This window comes from Oncorhynchus masou, chromosome 28 (genome assembly GCF_036934945.1).
Source record: "Oncorhynchus masou masou isolate Uvic2021 chromosome 28, UVic_Omas_1.1, whole genome shotgun sequence".
Lineage (NCBI taxonomy): Eukaryota > Metazoa > Chordata > Actinopteri > Salmoniformes > Salmonidae > Oncorhynchus > Oncorhynchus masou.
In genome coordinates this window covers 64346411-64372223 of record NC_088239.1, presented here as the reverse complement: position 1 = coordinate 64372223, position 25813 = coordinate 64346411, and the positions used below count along the sequence as shown (strand labels likewise).

Genomic DNA, 25813 nt, shown 5'->3' with positions numbered 1-25813 from the left:
TAAAATTAAGAATAATACTATTTAGAAATGTAAACCGTAGCATTCCTTAAGATTCTGTTCAGAGGTTTGTGGTATACATCATCTACCAGATTAACATTTCAAAGTGTAGCGACAAATATGAGCAAACAAACAACCACCAGGTGAAACAGATGGAAGTTTAGGTCTAACAGAGGAAACTCATCTGCTGCAGCAATCATTTGCATATAACATTCTAGACCTCACCGGTGTCCAATTTTTTTATTTAACCTTTATTTAACTAGGCAAGTCAGTTAAGAACAAATTCTCATTTACAATGACGGCCTACACTGGCCAAACCATAACCAGGACGACACTGGGCCTATTGTGCGCCACCCTATGTGATACAGCCCAGGATCGAACCAGGGTCTGTAGTGATACCTCTAGAACTGCTATGCAGTGCCTTAGACCCCTGCACCTCTCCGGATGAAGACATGAGTATACTGATTAGCTGTTGAAAGCCCTCACAGTAAATGGCTTGTCTAAAGCCCAGACAGAAAAAAATATCAAGAGCAGAGAACGTAAGAGCGCCAAGACATACCTCAAACTGAAGAGAAGGGGGATAAGAAAAAGGAGGAGAGAGAGAGTAATAAAGTAGGAGAGAGAGAGTAATAAAGTAGGAGAGAGAGAGTAATAAAGTAGGAGAGAGAGAGTAATAAAGGAGGAGAGAGAGAGTAATAAAGGAGGAGAGAGAGAGTAATAAAGGAGGAGAGAGAGAGTAATAAAGGAGGAGAGAGAGAGTAATAAAGGAGGAGGGGAGAGAGTAATAAAGGAGGAGAGAGAGAGTAATAAAGGAGGAGAGAGAGAGTAATAAAGGAGGAGAGAGAGAGTAATAAAGGAGGAGAGAGAGAGTAATAAAGGAGGAGAGAGAGAGTAATAAAGGAGGAGAGAGAGAGTAATAAAGGAGGAGAGAGAGAGTAATAAAGGAGAGAGAGAGAGTAATAAAGGAGGAGAGAGAGAGTAATAAAGTAGGAGAGAGAGAGTAATAAAGGAGGAGAGAGAGAGTAATAAAGTAGGAGAGAGAGAGTAATAAAGGAGGAGGGAGAGAGTAATAAAGGAGGAGAGAGAGAGTAATAAAGGAGGAGAGAGAGAGTAATAAAGGAGGAGAGAGAGAGTAATAAAGGAGGAGGGAGAGAGTAATAAAGGAGGAGGGAGAGAGTAATAAAGGAGGAGAGAGAGAGTAATAAAGGAGGAGGGAGAGAGTAATAAAGGAGGAGAGAGAGAGTAATAAAGGAGGAGAGAGAGAGTAATAAAGGAGGAGAGAGAGAGTAATAAAGGAGGAGAGAGAGAGTAATAAAGGAGGAGAGAGAGTAATAAAGGAGGAGAGAGAGAGTAATAAAGGAGGAGAGAGAGAGTAATAAAGGAGGAGAGAGAGAGTAATAAAGGAGGAGAGAGAGAGTAATAAAGTAGGAGAGAGAGAGTAATAAAGTAGGAGAGAGAGAGTAATAAAGGAGGAGGGAGAGAGTAATAAAGTAGGAGAGAGAGAGTAATAAAGTAGGAGAGAGAGAGTAATAAAGTAGGAGAGAGAGAGTAATAAAGTAGGAGGGAGAGAGTAATAAAGGAGGAGAGAGAGAGTAATAAAGGAGGAGGGAGTAATAAAGGAGGAGAGAGTAATAAAGGAGGAGAGAGTAATAAAGGAGGAGAGAGAGAGAGTAATAAAGGAGGAGAGAGAGAGTAATAAAGGAGGAGAGAGAGTAATAAAGGAGGAGAGAGAGAGTAATAAAGGAGGAGAGAGAGAGTAATAAAGGAGGAGAGAGAGAGTAATAAAGGAGGAGAGAGAGAGTAATAAAGGAGGAGAGAGAGAGTAATAAAGGAGGAGGGAGAGAGTAATAAAGGAGGAGGGAGAGAGTAATAAAGGAGGAGAGAGAGAGTAATAAAGGAGGAGAGAGTAATAAAGGAGGAGAGAGAGAGTAATAAAGGAGGAGAGAGAGAGTAATAAAAGAGGAGAGAGAGAGTAATAGAGGAGAGAGAGAGTAATAAAGGAGGAGAGAGAGAGTAATAAAGGAGGAGAGAGAGAGTAATAAAGGAGGAGAGAGAAATAAAGGAGGAGAGAGAGAGTAATAAAGGAGGAGGGAGAGAGTAATAAAGGAGGAGAGAGAGAGTAATAAAGGAGGAGAGAGAGAGTAATAAAGGAGGAGGGAGAGAGTAATAAAGGAGGAGAGAGAGAGTAATAAAGGAGGAGAGAGAGAGTAATAAAGGAGGAGAGAGAGAGTAATAAAGGAGGAGAGAGAGAGTAATAAAGGAGGAGAGAGAGAGTAATAAAGGAGGAGAGAGAGAGTAATAAAGGAGGAGAGAGAGAGTAATAAAGGAGGAGAGAGAGAGTAATAAAGGAGGAGAGAGAGAGTAATAAAGGAGGAGAGAGAGAGGCCAAGACCGAGTCAATAATACAAAAAACTAAAGGAAAGTGATTTGAACGACGTGACATACAGGCAGACATGCAGTACAGAAGGGGTTGGCTGAGATTGTTTTATCAACAAAGTCATCTTGACCTAGCAGGAGAGGAAACAGTTAATCACTCAAAAGGGGATCAGAGAGAAGCAATGCTGCACATGGCAGAACAAACAGTGGAGCCCGCCCGGTACTTCCAACGTTGACCTTGACCACCTGAGCCTACAGAGAGAGACCGCATGCACAGCACTCCTCGGACGGGTGTCCTTGTGTTTGCCCGTTCAGATATTTATTAGAACACTTTTCTCAAACTACAATTCCAGGAGCCCAGAGACGGAACACACAGAGGATGGAGATAAAAAGACAGAGACAGAAGTAAAAGCCGAGATGAGCCATATTTAAAACAGGCAAGAAGGACAGTCTGTGCAGCTACCATATCCCATTCCCCCGCCTATCAGCAGTGACCGTCTGCATTGAACATTTGCTCAGCTTGCCTGAGTAAATAAACTGCTCTTATAGAAAAAGAACACACTCGGGTGCTTATCTTTCTTAACTCTAAGGATTTTTAATGTACTGCACTTTCTTGCCTTCCTCTTACAAGAGTACCTTGACCATCTGTTTACAGTCATTTACTCATGATATCTGCTCTCTCAGTGAATGATCACCACTCCACAGCACTAACCACTGAACAGCAAAGAGACTTGCTATAGCCGACCTACAGACAGTAGAGGTCGACCAATTATGATTTTTCAACACCGATAATTAGAGGACCAAAAAAAGCCAATACCAATTAAAATCGGCCATTTTTTAAAAATGTATAATAATGACAATTACAACAATACTGAATGAACACTTATTTTAACTTAATATAATACATCAATAAAATCAATTTAGCCTCAAATAAATTATGAAACATGTTCAATTTAGTTTAAATAATGCAAAAACAAAGTGTTTGAGAAATAAAAGTGCAATATGTGCCATGTAAAAAAGCTAATGTTTGAGTTCCTTGCTCAGAACATGAGAACATATGAAAGCTGGTGGTTCCTTTTAACATGAGTCTTCAATATTCCCAGGTAAGAAGTTTTAGGTTGAGATTATTATAGGAATTTTAGGACAATTTCTCTCTATAACATTTGTATTTCATTAACCTTTGACTATTGAATGTTCATATAGGCACTATAGTATTACCAGTGTAACAGTATAGCTTCCGTCCCTCTCCTCGCCCCTACCTGGGCTCGAAACAGGAACACATCGACAACAGCCACCCTCGAAGCATCGTTACACATCATCGCTCCACAAAAGCCGCGGCCCTTGCAGAGCAAGGGGAACAACTACTCCAAGTCTCAGAGTGACATTTGAAACACTATTAGCGCACACCCCGCTAACTAGCTAGCCATTTCACATTGGTTACACCAGCCTAATCTCGGGAGTTGATAGGCTTGAAGTCAAACAACGTAATGCTTGAAGCACAGTGAAGAGCTGCTGGCAAAAGCACTAAGGTGCTGTTTGAATGAATGCTTACGAGCCTGCTGTTGCCTACCACCGTTCAGTGAGACTGCTCTATCAGATATCAAATCATAGACTTAATTATAACATAATAACACAGAAATACAAGCCGTAGATCATTAATATGGTCAAATCCGGAAACTATAATTTCGAAAATAAAACGTATAATCTTTCAGTGAAATACGGAACCGTTCTGTATTTTATGTAACGGGTATCATCCATAAATCTAAATATTCCTGTTACATTGCACAACCTTCAAGGTTATGTCATAATTACGTACAAATCTGGCAAATTAGTTCGCAATGAGCCGGCTGCCCAAACTGTTGCATATACCCTGACTCTGCGTGCAATGAATGCAAGAGAAGTGACACAATTTCCCTTGTTTAATATTGCCCGCTAACATGAATTTCTTTTAACTAAATATGCAGGTTTAAAAATATATACCTCCGTGTATTGATTTTAAGCAAGGCACTAATGTTTATGGTTAGGTACATTCGTTCAATGATTATGCTTTTTTCGCAAATGCGCTTTTTGTTAAATCATCCCCCGTTTGGCGAAGTTGGCCGTCCTTGTTTGGAAGAAATAGTCACAGTTCGCAACGAGCCAGGCGGCCCAAACTGCTGCATATACCCTGACTCTGTTGCACAGAACGCAGGAGAAGTCTGTCAGACAGAACCAATACCATTCTGATCAAACATCACTGCAACACAATATCTAACAGTCATTATCGATGGCGAAGTATTGGCGAAGTCACTTCAGAATTCATCAGGCGCTCCGATGTGGCTGACAAAGTTTACTTCTCTCAGATGTTGCCATTATCTAGGCTACTGCAAGTTCTACACAACAATCTGACCACCAGACAAGTAATTTTTACATAGAAAAATATTCTGCTGCACAAAGGGCAAAAGAAGTGGATGTATTTAGGAAGATGTTATTAGTTCCTGTTGTTGTTGCTTAGACAGTGAATCCCCCTGAATTCGGCTGCCTGTGTAAATGCTGCCTGTGGGGCCCATGCAGGAATCATACCCACCACAACCCTCGGGTGTATTTATTAGTCGCAGACAGCTGCAAAACATTGTCTGTTGCAAACCGTTTTGCAACGAGACTGTTAACCTACCTGAATTTGTCCAATATAAAAACATTAATTTTAGTTGCAAAACGTTTTGCTTTTGAAGTAAAGATTTGCAACAGACAAAACATTTTGCCACAGAATCCAACAAATACACCCCTGGTGTTCCCAGCGTGTTCAAACTCACTGAGCCATTCAAACCACATACTATACTTTCATCATTCCTAGACTTAGATTTTACAAGTGGTCAAAATGAAGCAATAGCCCTCATGTGCATAATAACACATTGAATGAGCTGCCCATGACATTTCACTAGCAGAATATGTACTAAAGTTCATGACAGCCAGTGAGAGTAGTTGTTTCAGCCAAACACCAACGGGTGTATTTTTACTCTCAGACACATGGTTCTCAACTACACAATTGGCTTGAACCAAGAGGACATATTTTCTATAGCCAGGGCATCCTCCCTTCAAGATTGACAACACCCAGGGGGGTAATATGGCCAGAATACCACTCCAACCACAGCCCAACTCTGCTAGAAGATGAATACTCCCAAAAATCTAGGCAAAAGGGCACAAACGGTTGGCTGAAGAGCAACATTTCCTGCCATTCAGCAATATTTTCCAGCCACTAGACAAAACCACTTCAGAAATAGCTTTGTAAATGTGGATTTATTCCATAACTATCATTAAAAACAAAAAGGAACTTGGCCTAATAAAGACATATTCTCATCCCATTGAAACCCTCAATGATGATCACTGAAGGCCTTCTTCAATCAAAATTATTAACCCGATGTTTCAGGACTAAGACAACACTTTCCTTGCTCTGCACTTGGGTACTTCGTTGGTTTGTCTTTGTTTTGGTTACTTGTTTTGGTTGAGTGGACCAACCAAAACACTCTGAAAGTCCATGAACTCAATGAAAACTTGGCATTTCAACCACTCAATATCCCACATATCCCAAGAGCCAGTGAGTATGCCAGTGATGAAAGACCGATTTTCCACTCCGTGCCCCTTGGAATCCCAGAGTATGGCCAGATCACCAATTAATCATCTGGGCTTCTGTGTACGTTCCATATGGCATGCTATTCCCTACATGGTCCCTACTTTTGACCAGAGCCCCATGGGGGTTAGGGTGCCATTTGGGATACAGAAATGACATCTCCCTTTAAGCAGAGTCCTCCATTAGAGCCTTCAGCAACTCTGACTGTGTCCCCTTCTCACATTCCCCTGGCTAGGCCATCTTCCATCTGATACTGCACGGGAGGAGCTATGTGCCACACAGAGGCAGGCAGGCATATACAAACATGCATATTGCTGAAACGCAGGAATACATACACCTGTGCTTATAGCTGTTCTGAGGCCAGTCAGACAGAGTTTGTGAGCCTGAGGAGCTGCCAGCCAGGTCTACTGCTGTCCCAAACCCCAGAATAGCGCCAGACTGACAGGCCACAGAAGCTGTAACATGAGAGGACACAGCACAGGCTACTACTGGTTGGCCATGACAAGACTCTCTAACCCACAGGTTAACCACCGTCTAGGCACAACCTTACATGGTTCCCTAAAAACACTGCAGGCTAGCCATAACCCAACACACAGTACTCTGACCACGCAACAGACAAATCACCTGTGGAAAAGAATGTAGCAGCACACACTTGCTTTAGCCTACAGTCACTTGGGTTCCGTCAGTCTGCACCTTGCAAATTCAGATAGCACGTAGGTTCCTCCTAAACCACTCCTGACCAGCTTATAACCCTAGCCAACTGTTCCCCTACATAGCAGTCAACACACCCAGGGCAAATCTAATCCACAATATGTTATTTTTTATTGCCACATACACTGGATGGGTGCAGTGAAATGTGGTGCTTTATAGGGTCAGCCATAGTAGTACAGCGCCACTGGAGCAAATGGGGTTTAAGTGCCTTTCTCAAGGGTAGAGACTCGTTTTTACCTTGTCGGCTCTGGTTTCCGAACCAGAGACCTTTTAGTTACTGGCCCAAAGCTCCAGTAACAAAGCTCCGCTAGGCTACCTGCCGCCCGCAATTCACCTACAACACTGACATGAGAGGAAAAGTGTTATCAACAATATCATCTCTCGCCCTGAAGTAATGAAGCGATTTGCAGTTCTGAAATCAGACTTATCACATTATCAGATAAAGCACAAGAGACAACCTTGTTCATTGAGCTGAAGCTATCGTAGCACTTTACGCTCTGAGAGCATTGTTACTTCCTCCTCCCCAAAACTATTTATTCTTACTCTCCCACAGCTTCTCATTTTGCCCCTCCCTCACTTCATTAGTTGGATTATGTCAAAGCACTTCACTCATATCAAGTCACTGCACAGAGTCATTTCACACATGGAACAAAAGAGAAACAGTAATTATCCTGCACAGCATATAAAAGAGCAGTTACACACAATAATTATCCTGCAGTAAATGCTTGGGACAATTCTAACAAGTATCACATTCCCTCTGATGTAAAAGAAACAAAGTGGCAGCCTCATCTAACATTCCTAGTGAGGTTTTCAGACAGACTTAGGACTTAAATAACACCGCCTGTGGCACAGGGTCTAAGACACAGACAAAGTGGATGGCTGCACAGATGGATACACCAAGATATGGTGCCTCAAAGTAGGTACATGCCATGAATCAACCCACCAGTACAATGGCTGACATTTGGGTTGAACAGAGGACAAGGAAAATAAATGGATGACTAGCATTGCTGTGACTGCAGGCTCATCCGTTTTATTTACCTTCACACAATGCAAGCTAATAAACGCCTACTTACCAGCCCAAGGGATCTCAGACAGACTTGTATTGGGCAGTAAAGGCACTAGAGGTCAAACTGCACTGAACTCCTTCCTTACAACAATATTATTATTATTATTATTATTATTATTATTATTAGGGGGGTGCTTATATTCGTCCTCTTACACACAAGAGTGTAATGGAAATAATTTTGCATATCCCAACAACCCCACTCTCAGGGGGTAAGTGCCTTTCTCAAGTACACAGCAACAGATTTTCCACCTCGTCTCTGGTATTCAAACCAGCGACCTTTCGGATATCGACCGAGGCTACCTGCAGGATTTCGGTCTTTGTTGACTGAAAAGTCACCATGTTTAAGACCTGCCTAAAATATAACTTCTCTTATGGAATGTCGCCCCTCACATTCATATGTGACACGGAACTGCATAGATGAACACACGTGTCAACAACGTGTCATATGTCACAGGAGAATCTCCTGGAGTCTAAGGTCCCTGTAGTGGGGTGAGGTTCTGGGAATGAGGGGTGTTTACCATGGTGTTGTGTTACAACCTTGTGTAGCCTCCATCCTCAGGACTTCAACATGGCTTTTCTGATGGGTGTTTACCATGGTGTTGTATTACAACCCTGTGTAACCCCCATCCTCAGGACTTCAACAGGGCTTTACGCTCTGCCATACATGCATACATACATACATGCATACATGCATAATATAGAGCCATGTGTTTGGCTGAATGGATATCAGCATGAAAGGAAGGGTGTCTGTTATTAGGCCATTTTTGTCAACCCACTTTGAATGGTACAATAGCTAGGTGTTGTCTATACAGTATAGGGGTCGACCGATTCATCGCAATGGCCAATTAATTAGGGCCGATTTCGGTATTTTTGGGCGACGATTTTGCCGTTTAAATTTTTTGTAATAACTTTATTTAACTAGGCAAGTCAGTTAAGAACACATTCTTATTTTCAATGACGGACTAGGAACGGTGGGCTAACTGCCTTGATCAGGGGCAGAACGACAGATTTTCACCTTGTCAGCTCGGGGGATACAATCTTGCAACCTTACAGTTACCTAGTCCAACGCTCTAACCACCTGCCTCTCATTCCACTCAACGAGGAGACTGCCTGTTACGCAAATGCAGTAGAAACCAAGGTAAGTTTCTAGCTAGCATTAAACGTATCTTATAAAAAACAATCAATCATAAATCACTAGTTAACTACACATGGTTGATGATATTACTAGTTATTTTACACCATAATTTGCAAATAAATTCATTAAAAATCCTACAATGAGATTCTGATTTTTTTTCTCATTGTCTGTCATAGTTGAAGTGTACCTATGATGAAAATTACAGGCCCCTCATTTTAAGTGGGAGAACTTGCACAATTGGTGGCTGACTAAATACTTTTTTGCCCCACTGTATTTTTAAACCTGTATATTTAGCTAAAAGAAATCCAGGTTAGCAGGCAATATTAACCAGGTGAAATTGTGTCACTTCTCTTGCGTTCATTGCACGCAGTCAGTGTATATGCAACAGTTTGGGCAGCCTGGCTCATTGCGAACTAATTTGCCAGAATTATGACATAACATTGAAGGTTGTGCAATGTAACAATAATATTTAGACTTAGGGATGCCACCAGTTAGATAAAATACCGAACGGTACCGTATTTCACTGAAATAAACGTTTTGTTTTCGAAATGATAGTTTCTGGATTCGACCATATTACTGACCAAAGGCTCGTATTTCCGTGTGTTATGTTATAATTAAGTCTGATTTAATAGAGCAGTCTGAGCGATGGCAGGCGGCAGCACACTCGTATGCATTCATTCAAACAGCACTTTTGTGTGTTTGCCAGCAGCTCTTCGCAAGTACAGCGCTGTTTATGACTTCAAGCCTATCAGTCTAATGGCTGGTGTAACCGATGTGAAATGGCTAGCTAGTTAGCAGGGTGCACGCTAATAGCTTTTCAAACGTCACTCGCTCTGAGACTTGGAGTAGTTGTTCCCCTTGCTCTGCAAGGGCCGCGGCTTTTGTGGAGCGATGGGCAATGATGCTTCTGAGTATGGCTGTTGGCTCGAACCAGGAACACATCAACCAGGTAGGGGCGAGGAGAGGGACGGAAGCTATACTGTTACACTGGCAATACTATAGTGCCTATAAGAACATCCAATAGTCAAAGGTATATGAAATACAAATGGTATCGAGAGAAATAGTCCTATAAATAAATACTATATTAACTTCAACCTAAAACCTCTTACCTTGGAATATTGAAGACTCATGTTAAAAGGAACCAACAGCTTTCATATGTTCTCATGTTCTGAGCAAGGAACTCAAACGTTAGATTTTTACATGGCACACATTGTACTTTTACTTCTCCAACACTTTGTTTTTGCATTATTTAAACCAAATGGAACGTTTCATCATTTATTTGAGGCTAAATTGATTTTTATTGATGTATTATATTACGCTAAAGTAAGTGTTCATTCAGTATTATTGTAATTGTCATTATTACAAATAAAATAAAATGGCAGATTAATCGATATCAGCTTTTTTTGGTCCTCCAATAATCGGTATTGGCGTTGAAAAATCATAATTCGTCAACCTCTAATACAGTGCCATTCAAAACGTGACACCTACTCATTCAAGGGTTTTTCTTTATTTGTACTTTTTTCTACAGTGTGGATTAATAGTGAAGACATCAAAAATATGAAGTAACATATGGAAACATGTAGTAACCCAAAAAAGTGTGAAACAAATCAAAATATATATTTGAGATTCTTCAAAGTAGCCACGCTTTGCATTGATCGTCAGCTCTATGCATTCTCTCAACCAGCTTCATGAGGGAGTCACCTGGAATGCATTTCAATTAACAGGTGTGCCCTCTTAAAAGTTAAATTGTGGAATTTCTTTCGTTCTTAATGCATTTGAGCCAATCAGTTGTGTTGTGACAAGGTACACAGAAGAAGACAGCCCTATTTGGCAAAATACCAAGTCCATATTATGGCAAGAACAGCTCAAATAAGCAATGCGAAGACAGTCAATTATTACTTTAAGACATTACAGAAAATGTCAAAAACTTTGAAGGTCTCTTCAAGTTCAGTCGCAAAAACCATCAAGCACTATGATGAAACTGGCTCTCATGAGGACCTCCACAGAAAAGGAAGACCCAGAGTTTCCTCTGCTGCAGAGGGTGAGTTCAGAGCTCAAGTAACAGACACATCTCAACATCAACTGTTCAGAGGAGACTGCGTGAACCAGGCCTTCATGGTTGAATTGCTGCAAAGAAACCACTACTACAGAACACCAATAAGAATTAGACTTGCTTGGGCCAAGAAAAACACGAGCAATGGACATTAGACTGGTGGAAATCTATCCTTTGGTCTGATGAGTCCAAATTTTTGAATTTTGGTTCCAAACGCCATGTCTTTTTGAAACGCAGAGTAGGTGAACGGAGGATCTCCGCATGTGCAGTTCCCACCGTGAAGCATGAAGGTAGTGGTGTGATGGTACTTTGTTAGAGACAATATCTGTGATTTAATTTTTTTTAAAGGCACATTACCACAGCATTATGCAGTGATACGCCATCCCATCTGGTTTGCGCTTAGTGGGACTATCAGTTATTTTTCAACAGGACAATGACCCAAAACACAGCCAGGCTGTGTAAGGGCTATCTGACCAAGAATGAGAGTGATGGAGTGCTGCATCAGATGACCTGATCTCCACAATCACCTGACCTCAACCCAATTGAGATGGTTTGGGATGAGTTGGACCGCAGAGTGAAGGAAAAGTAGTAGGGATGCACGATATATCGGGGAACATATCAGAAGCGGCCAATATTAGCTAAAAATGCCAGCATTGGTATCGGCCTAATGTCTAGTTTAACGCCGAAGTGCAAATCCGATGTCAAAGCTGACGTGCATACCTATATAACGTAGTAGGGCTAGGTGATATGGCCAAATTATTATATCACTGTATTTACATTTTTTTTTTTATGGACAGTATGACTGTTTGTTTTTGAATAATAAAGTCCTACATTTGCTTTGAGAAGTGAGTGATCCTAGGGTGCTTTATGAGTAGTGAGTGATCCTAGGGTGGCAACACATACATTAAGTGATTTCAATGAGTCTCTCTCCATTCTGATTGTTTTATACTGTTAAATCAAAACAAATTTCAACACACTCATTTCTGCATTTCCTGCATTCAATTGCAGTGGTGGAAAAAGTACCCAATTGTCATACTTGAATAAGTAAAAGACACGTTAATAGAAAATTACTCAAGTAAAAGTGAGTCACCCAGTAAAATACTACTTGAGTAAAAGTCTAAAAGCATTTGGTTTTAAATATACTTAAGTATCAAAAGTAAATGTAATTGATAAAATATACTTAAGTATCAAAAGTAAAATATTAAATAATTTCAAATTCCTCATATTAAGCATGGCACCATTTTTTTTTTTTTGATTCACGGATAGCCAGGGGCACACTCTAACAACCAGACATAATTTATAAGCAAAGCATGTGTTTAGTGAGTCCTCCAGATCAGAGGCTGGATGTTCTCTTGACAAGTGAGTGAATTGGACCATTGTCCTGTCCTACTAAGCATTCAAAATGTAACAAGTACTTTTAGGTGTCAGGGAAAATGTATGGAGTAAAAAGTACAGTATTTTCTTTAGGAATGCAGTGAAGTAAATGTTGTCAAAATAAAAATAGTAAAGTACAGATACATAAAAACAACTCAAGTAGTACTTAAGTATTTGTACACACTGCCACGTAGGGCTGCACGATATGGGCAAATAATCTCGGACAAATTTTTAACCAAATGTTGCAATTGCAATTTGACTTGCGAATTAGAGAAAAACTGTTGGAATCATGGAAATATAAACGACTATTCTAATTCTATAGTTAGAATATAAGTGGGCACTAAGGGTAGGAACTAAAGTGTTGAAAAGTGTTTCCTAGGGGATCCTATTAGTAATGGGCATTCCCGGTTCTTTTCAGTGAGCCGGCTCACCAAAAAGAGCCGTCTCTTTTGGTTCCCAAATGGCTCTTTGAAAAAAATTATGTTTTGTATTTTTTCAAGTCAAACAGTTTGTGATAGTTTGACTATGATTGGTGTGAAAACAATTCTAATTAAATGATATAATACTCTACCTTAACCACAATGTATTTAAAAATGCATTGGTTTGTTATGAAAAAGAATGCTATTAAACATTTGCATTTAAAGTATAACTTTTTAATGTATATAAACAAAGTGCATATAAATCTAACCATTCAAAATGAATACAATCTGAACAGCATAATAGAATATTGCACCATATCAAAGAAAAATACATGTGCAAAACTGCAGCATCCCACTTAAAATATTAAATGGGTCCTTCTTTACTCTCTTCTTTATTGCCATGTTATAACCAGCAACACTGACCATATTTGCTTTTATGAGAGATTTGCATTCAGAAATGCAAGCCGCCTTTCGAGGGGCTGATGCGGTTTCTTCTCCCAGTAATTTTTTGTCCCGTTTTTGAGAAGACCCTCTCAGAGGGAACAGATGTGGCCACTACACAGTCTCCCTGTCATTACTTTAGTAAACCGTGGGGAGACAGTTGTCTTGTTCTGACACCAGCTCAGAGGATCTGCACTTCTTTGGAGGGGCTCCTCCAAATAGGATCGGACCTCCATTATGGCATCTGCTGAGGGATTCCTTCACGCTGCATCACCAGTTGCTCTCTCGTCAAACAGCATCCAAAAAACAGATATTTGTGGCACTACGGCTGGTGCTTCTGCTCCATCTGATCCCTCTTCTTCCTATTGCCCTGGTTCCTGAGCCAGCTGACTGCTGGGGCTGTCCCTCCCTGCTGCTGAGGTTATTCTTTGAAGTGCCTCATCAATCGCTCTGGCATCACTGAAGGCTAACTTCTTAAACCTTGGCTCAAGTGCAGCGGTTTCTTAGAGCGCGTGATTATATTCCATCATGTGGAACTTTCTCTCTATTGATCAACATAGGGTGCCCATCAACTCTGTGGTTACATGTGCTTCTCTCTGGCGGCTGGCTGTAATTCGCTGCAGACCCTTACACAGGAGTATCATTTTTGAGGCTGCCACATAACTGAAAATAGAGAACAGTAGCTTATTAGTTCAGGTTCATGTTGTCTACTGATACTAAATTCTCATCTACTGCTCATATACATATATAATACTGGACTAAATAATGATTTATTAATAACTGCTTACTGTACCTCTACTGATCTCCACAGTGACCTGCTCAAAGGGTTTCAGGACTCGGCACACCTCCTCCACCACCTCATGGGTCAGTGCATCAACAGGTGCATTGACAATGGCCAGGGTATAGATGATGGCATCCTGTGACTCAAGAAACCGCTTCAACATATAACATGTTGAATTCCACCTTGTAGTGCAGTCTTGTTTAGGCCTCAGCTCAGGCATCCCCATCTGGCGTTGTGTACACTTTAGTTTTTCAGCACCTACTGTTCTCCTCCTATTCCACAGCTGCAAATCCAATCAAATGTATTTATATTGCCCTTCTTACATCAGCTGATATCTCAAAGTGCTGTACAGAAACCCAGCCTAAAACAGCAAGCAATGCAGGTGTAGAAGCACGGTGGCTAGGAAAAACTCCCTTGAAAGGCCAAAACCTATGAAGAAACCTAGAGAGGACCAGGCTATGAGGGGTGGCCAGTCCTCTTCTGGCTGTGCCGGGTTTTAGATTTTAACAGAACATGGCAAAAATGTTCAAATGATCATAAATGACCAGCATGGTCAAATAATAATAATCACAGTAGTTGTCGAGAACTCGACAGTTCTTCTGCCAAGTTCTCTGAGGTGTGTCTGTGGATGAACTCAAAGCAGTCCAGAAGACAGCCAGACATCGAAAAATCTTCAAAGAAGTGACATGTAACCGACATGTAAGAAGTGGTTACCGTTGATGTCCAGGAGTCAGTGGTAAGGTAAACTGCAGTAGCTTTTTGGACTCTTCCCCGCACTGAAGCCCATGTGCTTGCGTACAGTTGTGGAATAAGTTATTTTGAAAGGGTTTTCTTGCTTGGAATTGTGTACATTGGATTTAGACTATTGCTATAATTTATAAAACCACTGTCCTCCACTATCAAAAATGCCTGGAAATCGGTGTCAATCATTTTAGACAATGCAATATATCAGTCCACTCAATACCCAATATCTTTTTCCCCCCAACATCCTCCTCTGTTATCAGACTCCAAAATATCCACACAGTATTATTTTTCCTCTGGAATAGTGTTCAATACACATAGGTTGATAATAAATGTGGCTAGATTCACAGCTGTTTCATTGTCCTGCAATAAGAACTACGGACCTAATGTTCTCTGGGTGTCACTGAGTAGACTGATAACTGTTTTATGAATTAGGTGTCATCTAAAATAACTCTATCTACACTACTAAAAAAAAGGGAACACTAAAATAACACATCCTAGATCTGAATGAATGAAATATTCTTATGAAATACTTTTTTCTTTACATAGTTGAATGTGCTGACAACAAAATCACACAAAAACTATCCATGGAAATCAAATTCATCAACCCATGGAGGTCTGGATTTGGAGTCACACTCAAAATTAAAGTGGAAAACCACACTACAGGCTGATCCAACTTTGATGTAATGTCCTTAAAACAAGTCAAAATGAGGCTCAGAAGTGTGTGTGGCCTCCACGTGCCTGTATGACCTCCCTACCATGCCTGGGCATGCTCCTGATGAGGTGGCGGATGGTCTCCTGGGGGATCTCCTCCCAGACCTGGACTAAAGCATCCGCCAACTCCTGGACAGTCTGTGGTGGATGGAGCGAGACATGATGTCCCAGATATGTTCAATTGGATTGAGGTCTGGGGAACGGGCGGGCCAGTCCATAGCATCAATGCCTTCCTCTTGCAGGAACTGCTGACACTCCAGCCACATGAGGTCTAGCATTGGCTTGCATTAGGAGGAACCCAGGGCCAACCGCATCAGCATATGGTCTGACAAGGGGTCTGGGGTTCTCATCTTGGTACCTAATGGCAGTCAGGCTACCTCTGGCGAGCAAATGGAGGGCTGAGCAGCCCCCCAAAGAAATGCCACCCCACACCATGACTGACCCACTGCCAAACCGATCATGCTGGAGGATGTTGCAGGCAGCAGAACGTTCTCCACGGCGTCTCCAGACTCTGTCACATCTGTCACATGTGCTCAGTGTGAACCTGCTTTCATCTGTGCCAATCTTGGTGTTCTCTGGCAAATGCCAAACGTCCTGCACGGTGTTGGGCTGTAAGCACAACCCTCACCTGTGGACGTCGGGCCCTCATAGAGTCTGTTTCTGACCGTTTGAGCAGACACATGCACATCTGCTGCTGGGTTGTTGCCCTCCTACGGCCTCCTCCACATCTCCTGATGCACTGGCCTGTCTCCTGGTAGCGACTCCATGCTCTGGACACTACACTGACAGACACAGCAAACCTTCTTGCCACAGCTCGCATTGATGTGCCATCCTGGATGAGCTGCACTACCTGTGCCACTTGTGTGGGTTGTAGACTCCGTCTCATGCTACCACTAGAGTGAAAGCACCGCCAGTGACCAAAACATCAGCCAGGAAGCATAGGAACTGAGAAGTGGTCTGTGGTCACCACCTGCAGAACCTCTCCTTTATTGGGGGAGTCTTGCTAATTGCCTATAATTTCCACCTGTTGTCTATTCCATTTGCACAACAGCATGTGAAATTTATTGTCAATCAGTGTTGCTTCCTAAGTGGACAGTTTGATTTCACAGAAGTGTGATTGACTTGGAGTTAGTGTGTTGTTTAAGTGTTCCCTTTATTTTTTGAGCAGTGTATATAGTTAGCTGGCTAACTAACTATATCTACTGAAACAGATTGTTGTTTTGCTATGTTTTGGGGAAGAACATTGTTAGCATCCATGAGCTAGCTAGCTTTCTTTATGACCAGCACTGTAGGTGCACGAGACAACTTTACCAGCATCATAGTATGCGTATCAATAAATCGTTGTGACATATGAAATATGAGTGATGGTGTAATAACTACGTAAACAAGTTCAATTATTATTCTCAAATGATTGCCTCGCCTGGTTCACTACTTCTCTGATAGAGTTCAGTGTGTCAAATCAGAGGGCCTGTTGTCCGGACCTCTGACAGTCGCTATGGGTGTGCCACAGGGTTCAATTCTCGGGCCGACTCTTCTCTGTATACATCAATGATGTCGCTCTTGCTGCTGGTGATTCTTTGATCCACCTCTACACAGATGACACCATTCTGTATACATCTGGCCCTTCTTTTGGACACTTAACAAACCTCCAGACAAGCTTCAATGCCATACAACTCTCCTTCCGTGGCCTCCAACTGCTCTTAAATGCAAGTAAAACTAAATGCATGCTCTTCAACCGATCGCTGCCCGCACCTGCCTGCCCGTCCAGCATCACTACTCTGGACGATTCTGACTTAAAATATGTGGACAACTAAATACCTAGGTGTCTGGTTAGACTGTAAACTCTCCTTCCAGACTCACATTAAACATCTCCAATCCTAAACTAAATCTAGAATCAGCTTGCTATTACGCAGCAAAGCATCCATCACCCATGCTGCCAAACATACCCTCGTAAAACTGACCATCCTACCTATCCTCGACTTCGGCGATGTCATTTATAAAATAGCCTCCAGCACTCTACTCAACAAATTGAATGCAGTTTATCACAGTGCCATACGTTTTGTCACCAAAGCCAAATATACTACCCACCACTGCGACCTGCACGCTCTCGTTGGCTGGCCCTCGCTTCATACTCGTCGCCAAACCCACTGGCTCCTGGTCATCTACAAGTCTCTGCTAGGTAAAGCCCCGCCTTATCTCAGCTCATTGGTCACCATAGCAGCACCCACCCGTAGCACGCGCTCTAGCAGGTATATCTTATTAGTCAACCACAAAGCCAATTCCTCCTTTGGCCGCCTCTCCCTCCAGTTCTCTGCTGCCAAGGACTGGAATGAACTGCAAAAATCCCTGAAGCTGGAGACTCAGATCTACCTCACTAGCTGTCAGAGCAGCTCACAGATCACTGCACCTGTACATAGCCCTTCTGTAAATAGCCCATCCAACTACCTCATCCCCATACTGTATTTATTTATCTTGCTCCTTCGCAACCCAGTATCTCTACTTGCACATTCATCTTCTGCACATTCTACCATTCTAGTGTTTAATTGCTATATTGTAATTACTTCGCCACCGTGGGCTATTTATTGCCTACCCCTCTTATCCTACCTCATTTGCACATGCTGTATATAGACTTTCAACTGTATTGTTGACTGTATGTTTTGTTTATTCCATGTATAACTCTGTGTTGTTGTATGTGTTGAACTGCTTTGCTTTATCTTGGCCAGGTCGCAGTTGCAAATGAGAACTTTTCTCAACTAGCCTACCTGGTTAAATAAAGGTGAAATAAAAATGTAAAAATTGTGATGTGCAGTCATATTCAGGTCCTGATTGGTCAAATGGTGTTTTTCGACACGTCAAATAGTGTTATTTGACGTGTATCTTTTTTGACACGCAAAGACCCAAACGGCGTTCCATAGAAATCCTGGTTGAGAATGAAACAACTGAACAACGAAACAGCACAGCAATTAAGTGAAAGAAATAGGTTTTGATTATGTTTTTCCTGATAAATGGGGACATGTGCCAACAAAATAACTTTTTGGTCAGTGTGGTGTGTAAACTTTACTTGACAAGGTAAGTCAGTTAAGAACTAATTATTATTTACAGGTGATGTCCGGGTTTGGCCGGGATAGGCCAACGCTGGGTCAATTGTGCGCCGCCATATGGGACTCCCAATCACGTCCGGATTTGATACAGCCTGGATTTGAACCAGGGGCTATAGTGACGCCTCTTGCACTGAGATGCAGTGCCTTAGGCCGCTGCGTCCATGTGTGTCTTAACTATAACTGTACCAGAATGCTTAAAAATGTTAAATATCGGTATTGTTTTTTTTGGTCAAGGAACATATTGGATATTGGGATCGGCCAAAAATCTAATATTGGCGCGTCACTAAAAAGAAGCCAACAAGTACTCAGCACATGTGGGAACTCCTTCAAGAGTGTTGGAAAAGCATTCCTCATGAAGCTGGTTGAGAGAATGCCAAAAGTGTGCAAAGCTATCAAAGGCAAACGGTGGCTACTTTGAAGAATCTAAAATATATTCTGATTTGTTTAACACTTTTTTGGTTACTACATGATTTCATGTGTTATTTCATAGTGTGTCTTCACTATTATTCTACAATGTAGAAAATAGTAAAAATAAAGAAAAACCCTTTAATGAGTAGCTGTTCAAACTTTCGACTGGTGCTGTATATTTAATGCTACTGTCACAAAACCAGCATCAAGGTAAAAAAAATAATAATAATAAATCTGACACTTTACACAGATAATTCACAGTTATTGCTCTGTGCTGAAAGTGCTATATCTTGAAAAACTTGAATGCTGACATGCACATTTTTGGTGGATTAATAAACAAAAACACTAAAAGAGTTGAGTGAACTATACATTCAAGACTTCCACACACAGTGTGTACTTAGTGTATGTGCAATAGTTCAGTCATATGGTATTAATAACCGAGTAATAAAGAATACAACTCCAGTACATCTCCCTTCCTCAACCACCTGGGAGTCCACACAGTCCCGCTGGTAGTAGTGAGAAGGATATTCAGACCTCTTTTCTCAGGGTCTCCAGCACAACACACCACGTTCCTCACGACCTTGTCACCCAACATCTGTCTGACTCTACTCTCACCCCATTCCACTATTTGCTGAAGCACACACACACACACACACACACACACACGAGAGAGAGCAAAAGAGAGACACCCTCCTAAGAGGTCAGAGAGGTTTGGTCTGAAAAACAACATCAACACGCAAAAGTTCAAGTCACACAAAACCAATGTCCCTTTGGGCAATAGGAATCCTCAAGAGAGGCTCCACTTCCAAATGGCCCCCTGTTCACTTTGTAACCTCTGGTGCATTGACAGTGGAACTCCATGTCCTGTCTAGTAAGATCTTTAGCAGGCGTTGAACCCTTACACCCTGCTCCTTCTCAATGGGGATTCAGATTCCTGTGTTGACATTATCTAACGCTGAACAGAAACAGACCTTTTCTATGGGGTTCGTATTCCTATCCAAACTGGCTTCAGTAGCCCCAAGACGCTATTTAAGATATATGTAACATCAATACCGACCTAGGAGTCAGACCCCGAAATGTGTCAGTTTTGTATGTTTAAACTTTTAAACTAGATAGGCTATTGTAGCTATGTGATACTTGGATATAGGCCTATGCCGGTAATAGCCATTACATCATGACCTTCTACTTACTTAGAAATAAATTATCCTAACAAAGACGGTGAATACTAAATATAGTGAGGGACAGGAAAAACAAAGTAAAATGTGACTGCAGAAGGCCCACAGAGCTTAACTGCGAGTGGTTTACATCGACGTCAACAGTACATTCTCACTGCACAGGCCTATACAGTTACACACTGACATCACTTATGTCGTGACCAGGACATGTTTCCCGGGACAAGGCCTTATGTACGTCTCCACCGGTATCCCCTTCATTAATTAACCAGTTCTATTCAGCTCACTCTTGACTTTGGCGTCTGGACAAAGGCTTTAACGAGTGTTTGTATACTGTCGCTAAAACAAATATGGATAGGCTTGCAAACTTGGCGAGCTACTTCGGTTGGTGCAGGTTAATAAAGGAAGCAGCATATGTTCAAAATAAATGGGTAAAATCATATGGATAGGACTTTACATCTGACTTTAGATTGAACGAAACCATAGGATGAGGGGAAAACAAGTCCACCCAAGTTATACTCCATCTTGGCTTTATTACACGTTTTTATTAAGCAATAAGGGATGGAGGGGTGTGGTATATGGTCATTATACCATAGCTAAGGGCTGTCCTTAAGCATGACTCGACGCGGCGTGCCTGGACACAGCCCTTAGTCATGGTATATTGGCCATATACCACAAACCCCTGAGGTGACTTACTGCTGTTACAAACTGGTTACCAACAGAATTACAGCCATAAAAATAACATATTTTCAGATAACCAGCATTCAGGGCCCGAACTACCAAGTTTATATCATGCCTCAATCCAACACCAACACCCACATGATAAAGAGAATAAAAGAGAACAGACAGATACACATCTGAAAAGCTCTTTACCCAGGTAGGTTGAAAAACAAAGTTAGACAGATCTTTTAACAGAACATCAAATTGAATGTGGATATCAAGCTGCGATTACATAAGGCATAAATAATTCAAAAAGCGCCGACATCTAGGTAGACCCCAGCAGCAGATTAAAATTCAACTGCTGTAGTGTACTGTAGACAGTAAAAACACAGCTAGAGCCCACAGCCCACACAAAACAAGGGCTTGAGAAGCACCACTAGCCACCAACCAAAACACTCCTGTCGGAACCAACTGATCCAATATAGTGTCTTACCCAGAGAGATACAATATTACACATGTATTATTGGAGATAATACATGTTCTATTAATAGTGTGGCCTTACCTTAAAACCTTCAGAAGAAGGTAACTCACCTATGGTCCAATTGCGCCTTAGGGCCATGATCTTTGATAGTCTAATACTGTCACTCTGTAATATCACTTTAAAAGTCTGCCATTGCAGCCAGTGTGTGAGGACTGTAGTGTGGACTAGAGCTGGACCAGTGTTGGGATTGGATGAAAAGGCAGAAATTAAAGTTCCATCCTGTAATGACATCACCCCCCACCATAGAGAGCCAGAAGCGTTCTTAAACAGATTGACAGTTAATCCTCTTAACCATTCACTGACACTGGATGTGCCTTATGGACAGCCCCGACTGGCTAGCTGCTAAAACAACGGGCTGGGTAATTACAGGCAGGCAGTAATGACATCACAACAAGGAAATCATCAGTGTTTGGGGGGAAATGGATACAATTGGGACTGATGAAGTACAGTGGGAGAGAGAAAGTGAGAAGGGTTATTAACTTGGTGTTCTGTACACAACAAATGTTAAGCTTTATCTCTAGTGTGAGAGAAAAGCTAAATCCTGCAATTTGATCCTCTTTCCCTCAGTTTCTTCCTTAAAGGACATGCGTTTATGGTGAAATTCAAGAAAAGAAAGCAGTTCAACCCCCAGACCATTACATAAGACGTATAAGGCAATGGAATAACAAATCAGGCACACCTTGGATGATGTATAACACTTGCTGTTCCTAGCCTCAATACAACATGGTGAATATTCTGAAACTGGGTCCAGTCTCTCATTGTCAATTCATTACTTGAATATTACAATCACTTGGAAGTGCGACAGATTGGAGAAAAATGATGGACTTGGAAAGAGCTGTGTGATGGGCTACACTCCTCTCCTTAACCTTTCACAACTCATTAGAATCACAAAAGGAAAAACCACAACATGATTAGTGTACAAATAAGAATCAACACGTAGTCCATTTCTCTCACAGAAGGGAAATCAGGTATACAGGGGGATTGAGGAGCAGAAAACAAGCTGTTTTGATGTGGAATGAGCCAACAGACATGAAAAAAACATGGCTGTTGTAAACACCCGGAAAACATTTCAGTACCACAACATGATTAGTGTACAAATAAGAATCAACACGTAGTCCATTTCTCTCACAGAAGGGAAATCAGGTATACAGGGGGATTGAGGAGCAGAAAACAAGCTGTTTTGATGTGGAATGAGCCAACAGACATGAAAAAAACATGGCTGTTGTAAACACCCGGAAAACATTTCAGTACTAGTGTTGAAAGGAGGATACTTTCAGTTGGCATTGTGATAGAGTTGACTAACACTGTGCTCATCTGGTATTGAAATTCAAAAGGTAAAAGCATCCTTTTCTCAATCATCCCACCAAGATGTTTCAAATCCTTCACTTCATTTCATTTCATTTTAGGACATTGTGTGAAATAGTCTGCGCTATAATTGCAGAGGTCCGGGATCAGTTTTATTCCCATTCCTGTATTCCTGTTGTGAGTGACTACAAGGTCTGCCAAGTCCGCCCATATTTAATCAAATCATCTCCCTCCAAATGAGAAGTGGGTTTTCTTGACCAGGACTCTTTCCAACACAGTAGTCTCCTCTTTCCTGGACCTTTCCTTATATGCCAAACATCCATTACTGTAGCCATATCTGGCCGGACCACCAGGCGCAGTTTACATGAGGTAAGTGTAGACAGAGACAGTCCTGCTAAGAAAATGCAGCTGGACTGATATAAACACAGAGTCCAATTAAAGTTTGTGTTTCCTTTGTCATTCAGTAGTATTTTTCCCCAAATAAAATTATGATTTTGGGGTACTGTAAAAACCTGCTACTACCAGTTAAAACTCCGATAGATGCTACCCATTTTTAGAATAAGAAGTGTGTGTGTGTGTATGTGTCCCTGTATGTGCATGCGTGAGCAGTTGTTAGTAAACAAAGCGTGCATAAACACCGCTAGAGCATGTGTTCTGTTTGAATAGAGGCCCTCAGTCCAACACAAAACCAGCCTGAGGAGATGACACAGATAAGCCACTCTTCCCAGAAGCCTTTCCCTCTTTAACCCCCTTAAGGGTATGACGTAAGTCACAGATCAGGGGTTAGAGGTTAGGCTATGTCCCCAACGGTGGTCACCTGACAGATTTAGAGGGGTAAAGGTGCATTGACGAGTTGAATTAGCTCTGGGTAGGAGTCACCCTTAAATACAGATCTACTATCAGACTACCCTACTCCCAATATAAGCCTTAGACTTTAGGCAGGGAAAAAATATAACTGACCGTGAATCAGCGGTTAGGGGCCATTTCCACCTACACCTGTTTGATCGGAGGTCTGAGCAGCAAAAGACAAGTGTCTCAGACAAGTGTTTGAAATGTTACAGATCCTGAACACACCCCCTGGTTAGATCAGCAAGGTTAAACTCTAAACCAATTGAGCTGATCAGAACCAGTGAAACCAGTCTGAACTGGGAAGGCAATCCAATTAAGCTATTTAAAAGAGATTTGTCTGCCTAATTCACTTCGTTCTCAGTAGCATCATTGCCAGGCAAGCCTCAGGCAAAGAGTATTTTTTATTTCCTCAAATAATGCACATCTTAGGAGTTTAATATCTAACTCTTACCTAATGGTTGTCAATCAATATATAGAGAGGGCTTATTTTTCATACACACTAGTACCGGGACAATACCAGTATCGTAATATTTAATAACCTGAGGTATATAAAATATTGCTTGGAAAATAACTGTTTCCAACATTTGGGCTGTTTTCTTAAAGAAGTTTAATACACCTTGTGTTTTGTTTCCTTAACATTATACTAATGAGTATCGTCCCAACCTTAGCATTCACACACAAGGCTACAGATTTATGTTTAAAGTCTCAGGGTGTGCTCTTCCCTTCGACAAAGCCTGGATATATTTACCCAAAACACTTCAACACCAAAGGATAACCTGGGAACGTCAAACAATAACTTCTCTCTACGACAACAAAGCAAAGCAGTGGATATTCAGAATGTAGGCTATTGCATATGCTCAGCTGTTGAGGACCTTGTGCATATTGCGTATTGAGCATGGCTGGCGAGTGAGCAGAATTGAATGGAAGAATCTCCGTGTTGTGAATATGAATTGTCCTTTCAGTACATAGTCCATATCCCCAGCCGACTTCATGCTGACATTTTCCCCAAAGCTGAGCCATGTCATAAACAGTAATCATTAGGGATGCTTTGCAGGTTGCTATGAAAAAAAGACTGAAACATGAAGTAGCCTTTGTTATCACACAACACACCAGGAACTGGCGAGAGAGCAATTTGCCCTAACTAATTGTCTTGGGGACTTCCAATATCCCCCTGACAGCTAACCATATGAATCAATCAGCCTACTGTGTCACTATAAGGCTACTGGGAGTATCACTAATCAAAAGAATAGACAGCTCGACAAACGTAAAATGAGACACTAAATGGCCAAAAGTAGGTGGACCCCCTTCAAATTAGTGGATTTGGCTATTTCAGCCACTCCTGTCGCTAAAAATCAAGCACACAGCCATCCAATCTCCATAGACAAACATTGGCAGTAGAATGGCCTTACTGAAGAGCTCAGTGACCTTCAACATGGCACCGTCATAGGATGCCTCCTTTCCAACAAGTCAGTTCGTCAAATATCTGCCTTTCTAGAGCTGCCCCGGTCAATTGTAAGTGGTAGGCCACATAAGCTCACAGAATGGGACCGTGTCTAGAAATTGTCTGTGCTCGGTTGCAACACTCACTCCCTAGTTCCAAGCTGCCTCTGGAAGCAACGTCAGCACAATAACTGTTTGTTGGGAGCTTCATGAAATGCATTTCCATGTCCGACCAGCGGCACACAAGCCTAAGATCACCATGTGCAACACCAAGCGTTGGCTGGAGTGGTGTAAAGCTCATTGCCATTGGACTCTGGAGCAGTGGTTCCCAACCAGGGGTACAAGGACCCCTGGGGATACTTGGCCTATCCACAGGGGGCACTTGGGAAGACTAATGAGACTATAGGTCTACTAGTAAAATGCACATGAGGGGGTACTTCAGGCAGAGCAAAACTCAGTTGGTGGTGCAGTAACCAAACAATGTTGGGAATCACTGCTCTGGAGTGATGAACTACGCTTCACCATCTGGCAGTCTGGTTTGGCGGATGCCAGGAGAACACTACCTGCATGAATGCATAGTGCCACTGTAACGTTTGGTGGAGAATGAATAATGGTCTGGGGCTGATTTTCATGGTTCGGGCTAGGCCCCTTAGCTCCAGTGAAGGGAAATATTAACACTACAGCATACAATGACATTCTAGACGAGTCTGTGCTTCCAACTTCGTGACAACAGTTTGGGTTAGGCCCTTTCCTGTTTCAGCATGACAATAGCCCAGTGCACAAAGCGAAGTCCATACAAAAATGGTTTAAGATCGATGTGGAAGAACTTGACTGGCCTGCACAGAGCCCTGACCTCAACCCCATCAAGCTTCTTGGGAAGAATTGGAACTGAGACTGCAAGCCAGGCCTAATCGCCCAACAT

The 25813-nt window shown here is 41.8% G+C and overlaps 1 protein-coding gene across 3 annotated transcripts in view; it reads right to left on the bottom strand.

Moving 5' to 3' along the window:
* Nucleotides 1-25813, bottom strand: part of mast4 (microtubule associated serine/threonine kinase family member 4) — a 215220-nt gene that overhangs the window by 188563 nt on the left and 844 nt on the right. The gene's annotated exons all lie outside the window — the stretch shown is intronic.